The sequence below is a fragment of the Nyctereutes procyonoides genome, unplaced genomic scaffold, assembly GCF_905146905.1.
Source record: "Nyctereutes procyonoides isolate TBG_1078 unplaced genomic scaffold, NYPRO_anot_genome, whole genome shotgun sequence".
In the NCBI taxonomy this organism is placed as follows: domain Eukaryota; kingdom Metazoa; phylum Chordata; class Mammalia; order Carnivora; family Canidae; genus Nyctereutes; species Nyctereutes procyonoides.
Window position 1 is genome coordinate 9,716,661 of NW_026575122.1, and position 12,035 is coordinate 9,728,695.

Below are 12,035 nucleotides of genomic sequence, written 5' to 3' on the forward strand. Positions count from 1 at the left end.
ATTTCAAAAGCAGTATTAATTTATATAAAGCAAACTTAGAAGTAATTGCTTTGTTTTGAAAGCTCAGCCCTATCAGGCAACTCTGTTCTGAGTTAATTATCATACAATCTGCCGATAAGATATGACGACCACTGGAGGTGAGATGTTACTGATATAAAGGAATTTATAAAAATAAAAAAATACTGTAAACTGATACAATCTTTTCAAGTAGATATCAGAGTCCAAAATATTAAAGGAAAACATGATAATCAGTTAAACCTCCTAAAGATGCAGGAGATTATATGGATTTTTAAAAATTGCTTCTCATGGCCTTATCACAGCTACAGGGACTTGGGGACTGGTAATAAGATTTTCCATTTCATTTCAGGTGAAATTGTAACCTCCCTAGAGCCAATTGTCATCTCTTTTCAAAAGATTGAAAACTCTAAAGAGAATGAGAGTATGTGGGAAAATTGGATATTAGGATGCAAATTAGTGTTCAAACCCATCTACAAGATTTCTCATTCAGCGGAGGAAAACAGAATTGATTGATTACAAAATACACTTGTACTGGATCAATTAAGGACTGCATTATTGTGTCTCTTGATGTAAAATTCTTTACAGTACATTCCTTCTAAGCAATGAAATAATCAGACAACATAAAAACAATTAACCCTAATTTTGGTGGGTAGAGAACTTTCCAGCCTGATCTTTTTCTTCCAGCTGTGGAAGATGTCTCTTTGGCACATGGATTATTTTGAGTTAAAGCCACTTGAAAAAGAGCGAATGTGGGAGAGGCTTTTTCTGAACTCCTATCTGCCTACGGACAGATCCTTCAAAAGAAATTGTCATAAATCACCCTCCTTCCTGTTAGTTTTATCAACTGAAGAAGATGGACTCTTATCACAGGAGAGGACACCCAAACAAACTTTGTCACAAACTATCATACCTCCCATCTATTCTTCTAAAGGCCCACTCATCTTTCCTAAAAATCCCATACTCTCCCTTAAGAGGCACACATGCTTCTCCCCTTTCTCTATTAAGTCACAATATAAGCTCTTAAATCTCACTACTCTTTGGATATTCACTTTTTTTTTTTTTTTGCTCTGATGCCCCTGTGAATGTGATAATTAAAAATAATAATTTGTGTATTTTTCTCCTGTTAATATGCCTGTTGTGATTTGTTTCATAGGCCTAGCTATCGAGGATAGAAGGGAAAAAAATCTTTCCTCTCCTATGACTGTAAGTTGTGTCAGTCAAACTGACTTTCTAGTCCTTGCACCTCACTACCAAATTTTGTCCTTCTTCCATTTACTGGTTCAGAATAAATCCCCCTTCCTGGAATATTGTAACTTCCACTTATTGAATTAATCTAAACCCAGCCTGTCCTTTAAGATTGTCTTCCTAAAATCCTGCCTCATTCTGTTCTCATTGTGTTCTAGTGAAGACAAACATAAATATACTGTTTGGCAATTGTATTACAGCTTTTTTCATATCTGTGTATATATTACTAGACTGAATGTAGACAGCATGATTTTTTTAAAGATTTTATTTATTTATTTATTCTTGAGAGAGAGAGAGAGAGAGAGAGGCAGAGACACAGGTAGAGGGAGAAGCAGGCTCCATGCAAGGTGCCTGACCTGGGACTCAATCCCAGAACTCCAGGATCAGGCCCTGGGCTGAAGGTGGCGCTAAACCGCTGAGCCACCCAGGCTGCCTGACAGCATGATTTTTGTGGGAATCATGGCTTCTATATTTTTGTGATTTCATATACTAGTTGTATAGCTGAAAAACACACTATCTCAAATACATTCCATCTCCAGTTCTACTTTTTTTTTAAGATTTATTTATTTATTTTAGAGAGAGCAGGGGGCGGGCGGGGGGGGGGCTACACAGGGAGAGCAATAGAGAATCCTAAGCAGGCTCCATGCCCAGTACTGAGCCCAATTTGGGGCTCTATCTCACAACCCTGAGATTAAGGCCTGAGGTGAAATCAAGAGTCAAATGTTCAACCCACTGAGCAACCCAGGCACCCTCTATCTGCTCAGCTCTAAGTTGACTTCAACCTCAGGATGTCTGTGGGCACTAAAGCAGGAGTGGTTCCACACATCACATCCAGGTGAAGGGCATTTATTTCTTCCTGAGGTGTCCTCTTAGAATAACGATTATTTTTGTTGTTCTTTTGTTTTCTTCAGAAGCTTCCCGGCATTGGCCATTACTCACCCGAGGAGAAAAAAAAAAAAAAAAAATGGCCATCACTGGCAAGGAGAAAAAAGAAAAAAAATCATGATTGGCTCATATCAGTAGTCCAGAATGAAATGGATATTGAGGAATCAACTATCATGTCTTTCATTTAATTATCACAGACACTCCCTTGATAAAATAGGAGAGACTATTAACCACCCAGAGAGCTGTTCTTCAGTGGAAAGAAAGAGAAAAATCCTGATTGGTAGAAGAGCACGCAGTAGGTGAGTTAACGGAGCAACAGAGTACATGGTACACACAGAAACTAAGACAGCAAGATGAAGAGAGTATCCTAAGGTGGTAGAGTTAATAATGAAATCTGGTAATCTGGATTCCTAGTTACCATTTCACCACAAACTTGCCATGATGGAAGTGAAATATTACCTATTTTATCACCATCCATCCATATAGTGCTTTAGGATATATATATATATATATATATATATATATATATATATATATATTATATAAATGTGTGTATATATAGATGTGTGTGTGTGTAATATATACATTCTGAGTTTCTATTAATTAGTCTTACTAGTTTTAAAAATTATTAGTCCTGGAAAATCTAAATTTGCTCTTTCTATAACTCATCAGAGTACCTCTTCCATCCAGACATCCCCAAATGTTTTTCATTCTTTCCAAAGCTTAAATAATAATAAATGAAAATAAAAATAAAATGCAACAAAAAATCTTGTTTATTAACAACCATAAAAAAATAATGTTGGTCAACAAAGACTTATTCAAGTTAAAAAAAAAAAGGAATATATCAAAAACATTATAGCCTCTTTCTTTTATTCTTATTTGTATCAATATATATTTTCATGTCTGCTATAGTTAACCCGATAGGAGTATCAATTAGTAGTTCACCTTTCTTTATATTAGAAATTCAAAGACATTTTAAAATTTAAGTGAAATCCCATTTAATTCATATTCACATGCATGAAATCAGGGGTTTTTCCTTCCTGAAAACAGTAGGAATATTTTTTTTTGCTCAGTCAATACTAAAAAAAAAATTAAATTCATCTCTACATCTTAAAATGTATTTTAACAGTCTAAAAGCTACAGCACTTTCTGCCAGAGAGCTGCAAGAATTTGCATTTTTTCTTTGCACTGTGCTATATAGACTTTGTAATTTGGGAAAATGCCTAGTACTATTTACACAAAATAAGCAAGGATAAGAAGAGTTAAATGCATTTGATTAGGTCACACACTGCATATTTCATTGTTAGTCTTTATATTCTGAATCTCAATCCAATATTTTATGCATTTGACTATGCCATTTTGTTTTATTTCAAGAAATCGACAGTTCTATTGTTTTTTCAACAGTTCTATTATTATTATAAAACAGAATTTATTCCATAGAAATGTGATATTAATTTAAGACAATAACTTACTTTAGTCAGGCAAAGTGATCAAATGACTAGAGAAAATAATGTTTTATATCAAAAGCCTTTTTACAACCAGGCTTCTTTTGTTCACTTGCCTAAACTTGAACCGATGTCATTACTAATATGTGAAGTTATGCAAGGAATGTACCAGGCTCTATAGCTGGATGATGTAATGTTTTCCAGCACTAAAGGAAAAATCCAGAAATTTCTTTCCAAAGGGGAAACTCAGTTTTCCATTAACTGTAGAGCAGTCTTATTTCTACAGGACCCTTTACTGCACAGTTCCACTTCAAAACAGGTGTGTACGAGCACATGAACTCAACATCTTCTCCCCAATCAGGAATCTGAGTCCAACGGAATGATTTTGTTTTTATAGAGTGATAAATGCAACAACAATGGTCAAAGTTCTTTGCAGACCTGAAAGCAGTTGTAGTATATGCCAGCATGAGTAATCTGGGTGTGGGAGCTGCAAAGCTTCCAGCCGGACACAAACTAAGGCAAGCACAGAGCAGAATGGAAAGAAAAAGGTACATAAAATGTGTAGGTTGTATTATTTCTCCTCTTTACTCAAAGGCAGTGATTCTTTACCTCTTTTTAGGTTATAAACAACACTAAGAATCTGGTAAAATCTATCTTCTTCCCTGAAAAATGCACACAAAGTTTACAATGCTGAGGGATCCTGGATCTGAATACCTCAGGTTGTAGGTAGCAACAAATGCTTGTATCCTCATCTAAAATGAGAGGAAATGAAGAATAAAACAAAGATCAGATATCCTGTCGTGACTGAGAGTAAGCTCAAAAAGACACACTGAGAGTGGGTCAAAGGGACACAGAAGCCAATGGAAAGATTTCCCAGATGTTCAAATCTGAGTGATTTAAGCAATTAAATAAACTCATACTGGGTTATACTCTAAACTATACCATAAAAACCATGAGTCCATATGGATGCAAATAAATGATTAAATAAATAAACAAGTGGAGGAGAAGAGACAATTCTTCCTTGCAGAAATCCAAATAATTTGAATTTCAAAGAGATCCCCTATTCTTAATTGGTGGAGCATAACTCTGTACTCCTTAGTCCATGCGCTGTGCACAGTGACTTCCTTCCAAAGATTAGACTATGGGAAGGGGGAAGAGAGTGACTTTACTGCAGAGAAACCTGACAATACTACCCTAGCCAGATGATCAAGGTTAACCTTAATAGTGTTGTCATGTTGATTTTATGTACCCTTAATAAAATGTGATGAGAATGGCATTGAATCCTGTGACCTTCCTCCCCAAAACCCATAACTCCAGTCTAATCCTGAGAGAAACATCAGACAAATCTGACATTTTACAAAATACCTGGCTAGTACTCCTTAAAACTGTCACGGTCATGTAAAAAAACGAAGGTCTGAGAAACTGCCACAGCCAACAGGAGCCTAAGGAGACATGAAGCCTAGATGTAATAGAATATGCTGAATGGGATCCTGGAACAGAAAAAGGACATTGGGTAAAAACTAAGGAAACCTGAATAAAGCATGGACTTTAGTTAATAATAGTGTATCAACACTGGCTCTTCAATTGTAAAAACATGTATCCTACTAATGCAAAATGTTAATAATAGAAGAAACTAGCGGCAGAGTATTTATGAACTCTATATTTTGGTAGATTTACTGTAGATCTAAAGCTGTTCTAAAATAAAAAGTTTATTTGAGGAGGAAAAAAAAAAGAGCAGAAGGCCAAAGACCTTAACAGATACCTCACCAAAGAAGACATAGAGATGGCAAATAAGCATATGGAAAGATGCTCCACATCATATGCCTCAGGGAAATGTAAATTAAAGCAACAATGAAGTACCATTAAATACCTATCACAATGGCCAAAACCTACTACACCGATACCACCAAATGCAAATGAAGATATGGAACAATAGGAACTCTGATGGGAATGAGAAATGGTGTAGCCACTTTGAAAGGCAGGGTGGCAATTTCTTACAAAACTAAACACACTGAGGACAGCTGGGTGGCTCAGTGGTTGAGCGTCTGCCTTCGGCTCAGATCATGATCTGGGGTCCTGAGATGGAGTCCCATATCGGGCTCCCTGCAGGAGCCTGCTTCTCCCTTTGCCTGTGTCTCTGCCTCTTTCTCTCAAGAATAAATAAATAAAATCTTAAAAAAAAAAAAACAACTAAACATACTCTTTCCATATGATCCAGCAATCTGGCTCCTCAGTATTTACCCAAAGGTATAAAAACTTAATGTCTACACAAACAAACCTGCACACAAATATTTATAACAGCTTTATTCATAATTGCCAAACTTGGTCTTGCAGTGGATGAATGGATAAATAAATTGTGGTACATCTAGACAACGGAATATTATTTGGCACTAAAAATAAATGACCCACCAAGCCATGAAAAGATACAGAGGAACCAGAAATACATATTATTAAATGAAATAAGACAATATGAAAAGGCTACTATGTGATGACTACAGCTGTAGGACATTGTGGAAAAGGGCAAAACTATGGAGAGAGTAAAAATGTCAGGGGTGAGAGAAGGATGAATCAGCAAGCACAGAGGGTTTTTAAAGCAGTGGAAATACTCTTCTAGACAATCAGATAGACATACACAGACAAACACTTTATATATTCAGGTAACAAATTAAGTCAGTAGTTATATATGAATCCAGATAACTGCAAGGTTATTATAGAGGGTTTTTATTTGTTTTTTTATTTTCCTAATTACAGTATAACTTGTTATTACCTCTCTTGACAGCTTCTATATTTATTTTCCATTCTGTTTTCAGAGATTAAACTGTGAACAGAAGGTTTATGAATACAGTGAGTGATACCTTTTACATGATTAGTTGAGTTTAATTAGTTTATATTTATTTGAAAAGAATGTGTTTATGGGTATAGGTGCATGTGTGTGGCAGGGTCTACTGTGTTATTAACAGGCCAAAAATTGTAATTAAGAACAGTGTTTCACAGCAACCGTTTTATTTATCCCTCAGTTGGGCTTAAGGAACTGTCGGATCCTGTGGAAACATTTTCAAATCTCGTCTACCTTCAATTATGCAATTACATCATCCATTGCTCAAAGAAAAACATTTTTCACAAAGTAGAAACATCTATCTGCAGAGATGTTGGATTCTGGATACCAGCAACTTCCCAATCTCATCAAAGGCTGTGTTTTTTTTTTAACTTGCTCTCACATATGAGATTACTCATCCTATGAATCCTACAAGGATCTTCAACTGTCATGGTATGTTTCTCAAACAGTTTAAAACATGACACATTCTCACTACTTTTTATTGGTTTACTAATTTGACACAAACCTCATAATATAAGGAAGCAAACTCAAACCTCAAAACATTCACCGAGCAATTACTTTCCATACTGTGCAGAAAGAGTACTACACCCTGGTCTCACAAATACAAATCCATAATAATACCTCTACCTCTGCTACTACTGCAACTACAACTGTATTTATCCTCTCGCCATATCCCATACAGAGCATAAATGTAAAATGTTTCCCTTCTGGCCTAAGAGAAATGGTGATAAGATGGATCCCACACACACAGACAGTAAAGTTAAGTGTGGGTATAAGTGAAGAAACACTTGTCTACTAGTAAAGAGACTGGCATTCCAGGCCCAGACTATAAGATTACTACATCATGCTGGGCACTTTCCTCTCTGAGCCTCAGCATTCTCACCTTTAAATCAAAGGTCGATATAAAGTGACCTCTAAGATCCCATTAGGTTGCTAATCTGGTTCTACTTGTTGCAGATGCTAAGGTGCCACATCCTCCCTTTGGAACTGAGGCTCCCTCCAGGAACACTGTCTGCTTAAGGCTCTGAGCTGGGTCATTCTAGAATAGCCTTCAGCTGAAGGAAGGTGTCTTGCCCCAGAGGCAACCCTTTCCCAAACACTTTGATATGGGGACACAAAAGCATTCAAGTCTCTTCCTATTGACTGAGACAACTTTGAAAGACCATCCCAGCTTCAGAGCTCCCTGCAGCATCCAGACAGATGCCTCAGCACTGCACCTGTAATGCAATTGCATTGCTCCTGTGTTTGAACCTGCTTCTTCCTTCCCAAGAAGTGTTGTTCCACAGCAATCTTTTTCTGCATGGAAATCTTTATCTCATAGTCTGTCTTAGAGAGAACTCAACCTACAACATCAAGTAAATAATACAATTTTTTAAAGAACAATAAAAACATAATCATCACTCAATTATCTATAATGTTAAATATTTCCCTGGCTTCAGTCATTCGTTGAATTCATTTAACAAAGCTTTTGAGCATTTTCTGTATGCCATGCATGGTACCATGTGCTGGTTATGCACTTAAGAATCAAACCCGGGATCCCTGGGTGGCTCAGGGGTTTAGCCTACGGCCCAGGGCATGATCCTGGAGTCCTGGCATCAAGTCCCACATGGGGCTCCTAGCAGGGATCATGTTTCTCCCTCTGCCTGCGTCTCTGCCTCTCTCTCTCTCTCTCTCTCTCTCTCTCTCTCTGTGTGTGTGTGTGTGTCTCATGAATAAATAAAATCTTTAAAAAAAAAGAATCAAACCCAAATGTTGGTTATTCTGATGTAAAAGTATTTTAAAGTGTGGGTTCAGATGGATTTGTCTAGAGATTCTCAGCTTTGCTGTGCACTAAATTTGCCTGAGAAACTGCAAACTACCGATGCCTCATCCCACGCCAGATTTAATTAGTTTGGGATGAAGTCCAAGCATCAGGATTTTAAAAGATCCTCAAATGGTTCTAATAGTCAAATGAATCACTTGTTTAAAAAGAGAGGTTGCAGTGAAAGAATATGGAATTAAAAACTGAGGAAGTCCAACATTTAATGAGCAGATGGAGGAAGATAAACCAACAATGAACACAAACTGTCTTAAGAATAAATTGCCTAAGAGGAAGAAGGAAATCCAGAAGTATGTGGTGGCCCCAGAACTTGAGAGAGACTATTTCATGGAAGGGCTGGTTAATGGGACCAAATGCCACTGAGAGGTTAAGGTGAAGAATGAATCCCTCCACGGGAGTTAGCAAAAAGGAGAGCTGTTTTTCAGCTGAGAGACACAGGAGCCAGACTGGAATGGGCGGAGTATTGAGAGGTAGGGTAGGAAATGGAGGAAGGGCGAGCATCCTTTGAAGGCTTTGACTAGGAATGACTTCAGCAAAATGGGACAGGAAGGTCTGGACCCACTTTCCCCTCATGACATACCAACTTGGCAGCAATGCACAAATCAATTCCCTTTTCAGAGATCCAAAAGCTAGTCAAGGCCTCTACACCCAAGCAGGTGCAATGAAATTAGTAGGAAAAGTGGAGAACCTTCTTGCCACCCTAGCACAGCAAAGCATAATGTAATACTATCCAGAGGTGTCCTCAGCTCTCAGCTTCTCCCTGAGGATGGGGAGAGTCAGACCTCACATCTCATATGCTATCCGGATGCTATCCAAGGGACCAGCTCCTATCTTGCCCATCTGGGGCAATGATGGGACCCAACACACACGCTAGGGCCTGGGGACTACCCAGAACAAAGCAGCTGTTCGAGCACATGGCACTTACCACAGCTCTACCCCACCACCTTGCTGCACAGCGAGTAGGCTAGAAACCCAGCTCTTCCCTGTATCTGCACTCCCAGAGTCACTGCATTCACAGAAGCTACAATACCGAAACAACCTAAATGCCCACTGACAGATGAATAGACTAAAAAACTGTGGTATATACATACAATCAAGTATTATCCAGCCTTAAAAAAAAAAAAAAAGTATTATCCAGCCTTTAATGAGAAGGAAACCCTGCAACACGCAACAAGGGTGAGCCTGGAGGACATTAGGCTAAGTGCAATAAGCTGCTCACAGATGCATAAATACTGCATGATTCCACCTACATGGCATATCTGGAGGAGTCACACTCAGAGAAGCAAAGAAGAAAATGCTGGTTGGCTGCAGTGAGAAGAAATGGGGAGTTGCTAATCAAACGATAAAATTTCAGTTATGCAAGATGAGTAAGTTCTAGAGATCTGCTCTTCAACGCTGTGTCTATACTTAATAATACTGTATTACACCCAAATACCTGTTAAGAGGGCTACATGTCCTTGCTACAATAAAATGAAAAAAAAATTTAAACACAATTTAAATTTCCAGAGGAAACTCTACAAATAGAAAATCTATACCGGATGTATACATACAATAAGTTTTGAATGAGTTATTGCTCAACTTAGCATAAGAAAAAAGTAAAAAATCAGTTTCCTTTGTTTTAACTGAATCGAATGGCTGATTATTGAGTTATTTGTGCAGCTATTGTTTGGAAGTCAGAGAAAGGATAGCCTGTTCAATAAACGTGCTGCATTAAGTTGATATGCCTTTTTTTTTTTTTTACAGATTTTATTTATTTATTCATGATAGACACAGAGAGAAAGAGAGAGGCAGAGACACAGGCAGAGGGAGAAGCAGGCTCCATGCTGGGAACCCCACGTGGGACTCTGCACTCCCAGAGTCACTGCATTCACAGCAGCTACAATACAGAAACAACCTAAATGCCCACTGACAGATGAATGGACTAAAAAACTGTATACTTGATTGTATGTATATACCAAAGGGCAGGCCAAAGGCAGGCACTAAACTGCTGAGCCACCCAGGGATCCCCTGGATATGCCTTTTTTAAAAATGAGTCTTAGGACACCTGGGTTGCTCAATGGTTAAGCGTCTGCCTTTGGCTCAGGGTGTGATCCTGGAGTCCTGGGATCGAGTCCCACATTGGGCTCCCTGAACGGAGCCTGCTTCTCCTTCTGCCTGTGTCTCTGCCTGCCTCTCTCTTTCTCTCTCATGAACAAATTAATAAAATCTTTTAAAAAAATGAGTCTTGACCCTACCCCACATGATACACAGAAATAAACTGAAGGAGATTAGGCAACTAAATGTAAAATATAAAACAATAAAGCTCTCAGAAAACAACAACAACAACAAAATAGACTATTTTCAAGACCTTGGAACAAAGAAAAATGTTTAAAAAACTCAAATGCATTAACAACAATAAATCAGAGCTCATTCAAAATAAGTACTTCGATTCATCAAAAGACACCATTAAGAAAACGAAAATGCACGAGAAAGGTTAGAGATTTGTAGTACATGCATTTGACAAAGAATCCTATCTAGAATGTATGAAGAACTTCCACCTACCAATAAGAAAAAGAAAAACACATTGTTTAAGTGGGCAAATACTTGAAATGGCACTTTGCAAAGGAGGATAGCCAAAAATTCCACATATATATGAAAAGACACTCAATGATGTTAATCATCAGGGAAATGGAAATTATAACCACACTGCAGGATCATTATACCTACATGAGGCGGCTAAAATTCAAGTTGATGCTAATAGTATCAACTTTGGGCATGAATGTGGAGCAGCTGTAACTCTCATCCATTCATGTTGGAGCATAAGCAGAAAACCATCCATATCTTCCCAAGTTCAAGATACACGTACCCTCTGATACAGAAATTTTACTCTTTGGTATATGCTTATGTCCACCAAATGCACGTCTAAAAATGTGCATAACACACCTTTAATAAACCCAAATAGCAATGACCCCAAACTGGAAGCACTATGAATGTTCATCAACAGTAATAACAGGAATGTTCAAACTTTACCTGAACTTCTGGAACACTGGGACATTAGGAAATACCTCGACCCATTAGCATCTGGGAAGTGCCTTACTGCAAAGATACTGTCCCCAGATGACCTGGTAAGACTCATGGTTAACCCCTTGTTTACTTAAGACAAGACCAGAAACCCTCCAAACTCCCCCTTTTCCTTGCAGAAATGAGTACCTGAACTGTCTGTCCCAACTGATCACTCTGAACTAGGTGCCTGGCAACTTCACTTGAACCAATCTGGGTTAGGCTTCCCTCCCCCCCACAGGCCCCTTGATTTTCTCATTTCCCTGAGATTAAGCAGTCACGTGAAAAGCAGAACAAACCCTCCTTAATGCACCCCTCCAAGAACTGGCTCACGGCAAAGAACGATTGTCCACTGTTGCCACTTGCTCACTGCGCTCCCAACGCCTGCTTCCTTCCAGCCTCCTTTACTGCTGCAATACAAGAGAAGCCCTTTCTGCCTCACCTTTGAGATGCTTACACATCTTAAAGTCAGAGCATTCTCTCTATTGCAACGATCCTTTCAAATAAAACCTTACTTAATTTCGGATTTGTCTTTCATTTGACAGAAAGCTGGACAAATATACAAATGCAGCATATTAAATACAGCACAGCAATGAGGAGGAGAGAACTACTGCTATACCAACAACATGGGTGAAATCTCACAGGAGTGATGTTGAATGAAGTGATTTTCCAGGATTATCATCCCTGTTCATCGGTAAGCTAATTGAGGCACGGGGACTAATAATCCTGGAAAATTATTTCCTCCTGA

At 38.2% G+C, this 12,035-nt stretch overlaps 1 protein-coding gene across 1 annotated transcript in view; it reads right to left on the reverse strand.

Annotated features, from left to right (window-relative positions):
• Window positions 1-12,035, reverse strand: part of GLRB (glycine receptor beta) — a 94,124-nt gene that overhangs the window by 57,347 nt on the left and 24,742 nt on the right. The gene's annotated exons all lie outside the window — the stretch shown is intronic.